Source organism: Acomys russatus, chromosome X (genome assembly GCF_903995435.1).
Source record: "Acomys russatus chromosome X, mAcoRus1.1, whole genome shotgun sequence".
Lineage (NCBI taxonomy): Eukaryota > Metazoa > Chordata > Mammalia > Rodentia > Muridae > Acomys > Acomys russatus.
The window spans coordinates 88041395-88048333 of record NC_067169.1 but is presented as its reverse complement, the minus strand read 5'-3'; the positions used below and the strand labels follow the sequence as shown (position 1 = coordinate 88048333).

The window sequence follows — 6939 nt, the reverse complement described above, 5'->3', positions numbered from 1 at the left end:
CAGTAGTATTCCATAGTGTAAATGTACCACAGTTTCTTTATCCATTCTTCAGTTGAAGGACATCTAGGTTGTTTCCAGGTTCTGGCTATTATGAATAAGGCTACTATGAACATACTTGAGCAAATGTCTTTGTTGTGTGATGGGGCATTTTCTGGGTATATTCCAAGGAGTGGAAGAGCTGGGTCTTGAGGTAGCCCTATTCCCAGTTTTCTGAGAAAGCACCAGATTGATTTCCAAAGTGGTTGTACAAATTTTCATTCCCACCAGCAGTGAAGGAGTTTCCCTTTTGTCCACATCCTCGCCAGCATGTGCTGTCACTTGAGTTTTTGATCTTAGCCATTCTGATGGGTGTAAGTTGGAATTTCAGAGTCATTTTGATTTGCATTTCTCTGATGACTAAGGATATTGAGCATATCTTTAGGTGTTTCTCAGCCATTCGATATTCCTCTAGAGAACTCTCTGGTTAGTTCTGAGCCCAATTTTTTCCTGTCCCCCACAAACCCCAAAAAATGCAGCTTGTTTTTCAGGGTAACAGGCTCCTAGCTAATCAGAAATAGCTGGCACTGATAGGCACTGGTGCCTGGGTTGGGTCCCTCTGATTCCACAGGTGATTTACATCCTATTATTAGCAGTAATGGAAAATATATATAACCACACGTCTACAATTTTATTACAAGACACACTCCTATTCATTGATGTGTTTTCAGAGGACATTTTATTCTATACTCATCTTTTCCTCTGGGTTCTCTTTATAGTAACTGTATTTGTTTTCTACCACTGTAACAGAATAGCATGGACAGGGAGAATCATAAACCATAGCAATTTATTTGACTCACTACATCTGGTGTAGGCATTCTTGCTGATGAGCCCCATTTTTTAATAGTGTTATTTGGTTTGGTGGTGTTTAATTTCCTGAATTCTTTAAATATTTTGGATATTCATCCTTTGTCAGATGTAGGGTTGATGAAAATCTTTTCACAGTCTGTAGGATTTCACTTTGTTCTGTTGACAGTGTCTTCTGCCTTAAAGAAGCTTCTCAGCCTCATGAGGTCCCATTTATTAATTGTTGACCTTAGAGCCTGGGCTATTGCAGTTCTGTTTAGGAAGTTGTCTCCTGCACCAATGAGTCCCATGCCCTTCCCTACTTTTTCTTCTAACAGATTTAGTGTCTCTGGTTTTATGATGAGGTCTTTAATCTACTTGGACTTGAGTTTTGTGCATGATGATTAATATGGATCTACTTGCATCTTTCTAAATGTAGACATCCAGTTAGACCAGCATCATTTGTTGAAAATGCTATTCTTTTTTCCATTGAATAGGTTGGGCTTCTTTGTCAAAAATCAAGTGTCCATATGTGTATGGATTTATTTCTGGTTCTTTGATTTGATTCCATTGGTCAACAATCCTATTGTTATGCCAGTACCATGCTGTTTTAATTACTGTTGGTCTATAGTACAGCTTGAGAGCAGGTATGGAGATTCCTCTAGGGGGTCTTTTATTTCACAGGATTGTTTTAGCTATTCTGGGCTTTTTGTTTTTCCACATGAAATTGAGAATCGATCTTTCAATGTCTTTAAGATTGTTTAGAATTGTATGAAAGGAGAGAAGGTTAGCACTCCCTTTGACAAGGGTGGAAGAGGCCCTTGGGCCTAACAACACACATACGGTTAAGGCATTGACACCTACTTGGTGCATCTAACTACTGTTTTATAAAATATATTAAAAATAAGATTGTGTAAGTATTTTGATAGGGATTGCACTGAACCTGTAAATTGCTTTTGGTAAGATGGCCATTTTTACTATGTTAATTCTCCCGATCCATGAACAAGGTAGGTCTTTCCATCTTCTGATGTCATCTTCAATCTCCTTCCTCAGAGATTTGAAGTTTTTTTTTTTTTTTCAAAAAAGTCTCTCACTTGCTTGGTTAGAATTACTCCTAGATATTTTATATTGCTTGTGGCTATCATGAAGGGCATAGTTTCCCTAATTTCTTTCTCAACGTGATTGTCATTTGTATACAGGAAGGCTACTGGCTTTTTTCAGTTAATTTTGTATCCAGGCAATTTTCTGAAGGCATTTATCAGCTGTAGGAGTTCTCTGATGGAATTTTGGGGGTCACTTATGTACACTATCACATCATCTGCAATAGGCATAATTTGACTTCCTCCTTTCCCATTTGGATCCCTTTGATCTCCTTTTGTTGTCTTATTGCTCTGGCTAGAACTTCAAGAACTATATTAAAGAGATATGGAGAAAGGGGGTAGCCTTGCCTGGTCCCCAATTTTACAGGAATTTCCTTGAGTATCTCTCCATTTCTTTTGATGTTGTCTATTGGCTTGCGGTATATAGCCTTTATTATGTTTAGGTATGTGCCTTGTATCCCCGATCTCTCCAAACTTTAAACATGAATGGGTATTGAATTTTGTAAAATGCTTTTCCTGCATCTAAGGAGATGATCATGTTAGTTTTTTTTTTCAGTTCCTTTAAATGGTGGGTTACAGTGATGGATTTCCTTATATTGAACCATCCCTTCATGCTTGGAATGAAGCCTACTTGGTCATGGTGAATGACATCTTAGATGTGTTCTTGGATTTGGTGTGTGAGCATTTTGTTGAGTATTTTTGCATTAATGTTTATAAAAGAAATTGGTCTGAAATTCTCTTTGTTGGGTCTTTGTGAGGTTTAGGTATCAAGGTGACTGTGGCCTCATAGAATGAAGTTGGTAATGTTGCATTCATTTTTATTTTGTGGAGTATCTTGAAGAGTATCAGTATTAGCTCTTCTTTGAAGGTATGCTAGAATTCTGCACTGAAACCATCTGGCCCTGGGCTTTTTTTTCTGGGAGAATTTTAATGACTGCTTCTATTTCTATAGGAGTAATAGGAGTATTTAATTTGTTTATATGATCTTGATTCAACTTTGGCAAGTGGAATCGATCAAGAAAATTGTCCATTTCCCATAGATTTTCAAATTTTGTGGCATATATGCCTTTAAAGTAGAATCTTCTGATTCTTTGTATTTCTTTAGTGTCTGTGGTTATGTCTCCCTTTTCATTTCTTATTTTGTTGATTTGAATAGTGTCTCTCTGCATTTTAGTTAGTTTGGCTAATAGTTTGTCTGTCTTGTTGATTTCTCAAAGAACCTGGAGCTGGTGCTCCTTGTTTTGCTGATTCTTTGAATTGTTCTCTTTATTTCTAATTTATTCATTTCAGCCCTGAGTTTTATTATTCCAGCTGTCTACTCCTCTTGGGTGCTTCTGCTTCTTTTTTCTAGGGCTTCCAGATGTGTTGTTAAGTTGCCTATATAAGATATTTCCCATTTCTATATGAAAGCACTTAGATGTTATGAGTTTTCCTCTTAGCACTGCTTTCCATGTGTCCCATAAATTTAGGTATATAGTTCCAGCATTTTCATTGAATTTTAGGAAGTCTTTAGTTTCTTTATTTCTTTCCTGATCCAGTTGACATTAAGCAGAGAGTTGTTTAGTTTTCATGTGTGTGTGTGGGCTTTTTGTTATTTTTGTTGTTGTTGAAGTCCAGCTTTAGTCCATGGAGATTGATAGGATACAAGGTATTATTTCAATCTTGTATCTGTTGAAGCTTGCTTTGTGACCTAGTATATGATCAATTTTGAAGAAGGTGCCATGAGGTGCTGAGAAGAAAGTATAATCTTTTGTGTTTGGGTGAAAGGTTCTGTAAATATCTGTTTGATCCATTTGATTCATGACATACATTTGTGTCATTATTTCTCGGTTTAGGTTCTGTTTCAATGACATATCCTTTGGTGGAAGTGGAGTGTTGTAGTCTTCCACTATTAGTGTGTGGGGATCGATGTGTGATTTAAGCTTTGTTAATATTTCTTTTAGAAATGTGGGTGCCCTTGTATTGGGGGCATAGATATTCAGAATTGTGGTGTCATCTTGGTTGATTTTACCTTTGATGAGTATGAAGTGTCCTTCCTCATCTCTTTTGATTAATTTTGGTTGAAAGTCTAATTGATTAGATATTAAAATGGCTAGTCCAGATTGGTTCTTGTGTCAATTTGCTTAGAATACCTTTTTTAGCCTTTTACCCTGAGGTACTGTCTATCTTTTTGGCTAAGATGTGTTTCTTGAATGCAGAAGAATGTTGTGTCTTGTTTATGCATCCAGTCAGTTAGTCTGTGTCTTTTTATTGGAGAAATGAGACCATTGATACTGAGAGAAATTAATGACCAATGACTGTTAAGACCCTTGTTATTGATGCTGGTTGCAGTAGAATTTTTGTGTGATTATGTTTTTGAAACTGTGAGGTTATTTATTTACTATATTATTTTGGTGGTAGTTTGTCACTTTGGGCTGCAGTTTTCCTTCTAGTAAACTCTGTAGGGCCTGATTTTTGGATAGGTACTGTTTGAATTTGTTTTTGTAATGGACTATTTTGTTTTTTCAGTCAATAATTATTGAAAGTTTTGCTGGGTCTATTTCTGGACTGGCATCTGTGGTCTCTTAGGATCTGTAGGACCTCTGCCCAGTCCCTTCTGGCTTTTATGGTCTCTTTTGAGAAGTTGGGTCCAATTCTGATAGGTTTGTCATTGTATGTTACATGGCCTTGCCACTGTTAATATTTTTCTTGGTTCCGTACTTTTTGTGTTTTAATTATTATGTGGTGAGAGGATTTTCTTTTCTGGTCTATTCTATTTGTAGTTCTGTAGATCTCTTATTTGTCTATTTGTATCTCCTTCTTTAAGTTGGGGACATTTTCTTCTATGATTTTGTTGAAAATATTTTCTGGGCCTTGGAGCTAGGCATTTTTTCTTTCCACAATGCCTATTTTCCCCAGGTTTCATCTTTTCATGGTGTCCTTGATGTCTTGTATCAGGAATTTTTCAGATTTAACATTTTCTTTGATGGTTGCATCAAGTTCTACAATTGTATCTTCCACACACGAGAACCTCCATCTCTTGAACTCTGTTAGAGAAGCTTCACCTCTGCATTACTTGCTTTTTTTCTCTATGTCCTCTCATTCCTGGTTTTCTTCCATCTGTGCTTTTATCATTGTTTCAATTTTCATCTTCAGATCTTGAACTGTTTTATTGATTTACTTCATCTTATTGTTTGTATTTTCCTGAATTTCTTCCAGTGATTTCTTCATCTCCACTCTATAAGCCTTGTTAATGTCATCAGTCTGTTTGGCTTCATCTTCATGCATTTGTTTATGGACTTTGTTTCCTCCATTATCATCTTCATTACTTAGGATTTGAGTTCATTTTCTTGTGTTTCATTTGTGATTGAGTTCTTAGGGGTGATTTCTTTGGGGTAGCTGGTATCTGGAGATGTCATTTTGTTTTGGTTTTCATTGTTGTGTTTTTATGCTGGCCTGTAGTCATCTTGCTGTCTGTGAGGTTGGGAGGTAATTTCTGGTGTTTTCCCCTGGTTGTTGTGAGCAGATCATTGGTGAATGTCTATAGGTAGGGGGCCTTCACCTGTGGGAATCAGGGAACCCTTCCCTGGATCAAGCAGGTGACCTGTTTTTAGCTTCAGGGGACATTGCTCCACACCCTGGAGTCCCTGCTGGGTCAGCAGAGGCAGGTGCTGGTGATTTGTAGCCTAAGGCTCAGTTGAAGGTAGTGTATATAAATCCCATTATCCTGTCTTTGGCTGAGCTTTGAAAATCCTTCCCTAGGCCATTGTGGCTTTGGGGACCTAGGCTCAGTCCACCCTAGAGTCTACCCCTGCTGGTTTGTGGCGTTTGGGTAGGATTCTTCCTGATCTGTCCAGGCTGTGGGGCCTAGGTTCAGTCTCACTTGAGAGAACAGATACTGCCCTCTGGTTTGTGGCAGTTTGCTAGGTTTCTACTCAATCCCATCAGACCAGTTCAGTCCCTTCTGAGCATGCGGGAACACCCACTGTGTTGTGGCAGCTGGCCAGGCTCAGCCTGAGCTTGAGGAATGGCTCCTTGAGTTGTGGCAGATGGCTTGGGTTCTGCCAATGCCCTCAGGCCTATTCAGTCCCTCCTAAGAGTGTGGGGAGCTTCTGCTAGCCTGTGGTGGCTGGCTAGGCATCTGGCTATTATCCCTTCAGGCCAGGTCAGTTTCACCCAAGTGTGTAGTGTGTGGGAATAGTCCACTGGGGTGGCTGGCTAGCCTTCTCCATGATTGAGTCAGACAATACTGCCTTAGATCAGTCAACGGAAGAAATTGCAGCTATGGAGCTGTAGCTGGAGAACATGTCCACAGTCACCTGCGTCCCCCTGTGGGACCTGGGTCCCTCCACAGAGTAGAGGGATGATCTGAGGGCAGATGTATCCCAGGTCCACAATCTCAGCTCCCTCTGGGTCAGCAGACACTGATGCTATTACTGTATAGCCCACAAATATGTCAGAGGGGGACAGAGAGCTGGGTTTTCACCAGACCCTGGGGTTTTCTGGGGACTCTAGGGTGGGTCTGAAGTCAGATCCACCCATTTTTCCTGAGTTTCTCCCAGGCCAGCAGCTACAGACTGTGGTACTTCACCACCCACAGTTCAGTCCCAGATACTGAGTCTATGATATAGCCCAGATCAATAGCTCGCAGCTGGATATGGGTCCTGACTCTGGGGACTGGGCACCTGTGCTCTGTGGACCAGTTAGATGGTCCAAAGACAGAACCAACTGTGCTCTGCACTGTGCAGACCTCTCTCACCTAGGGAATATCCAGGTCTTGTGGTCTGTGGCTCCCAGCCAGGCCCCTATTCTCTGTCCTGCAGATCAGATACTGTGTGTTTGGTGCCTCCATCTTGGATCCTTATTCTTTTCTTTGATTTTTAATCAGAAGGAAGATATGGATATATAGTGGATAAGAAGATTATACCTTCTATTGTCACTCACTTTCTAAGTGCAAGTCCAGAAGTGTGGTTCTGTTTCTTAAATATTATTGACCCACAAGTTCATATGAAGTTTTTGTGAAAACAATGAAAGCTCC

At 39.6% G+C, this 6939-nt stretch overlaps 1 non-coding gene across 1 annotated transcript; it reads left to right on the top strand.

Annotated features, from left to right (window-relative positions):
* The first annotated feature begins 1586 nt into the window (after positions 1-1586).
* LOC127186099 (U6atac minor spliceosomal RNA) lies at positions 1587-1711 on the top strand. Its single transcript, XR_007830334.1, has one exon. It is a non-coding gene; the product is annotated as a U6atac minor spliceosomal RNA (small nuclear RNA).
* The last annotated feature ends 5228 nt before the right edge of the window (positions 1712-6939 follow it).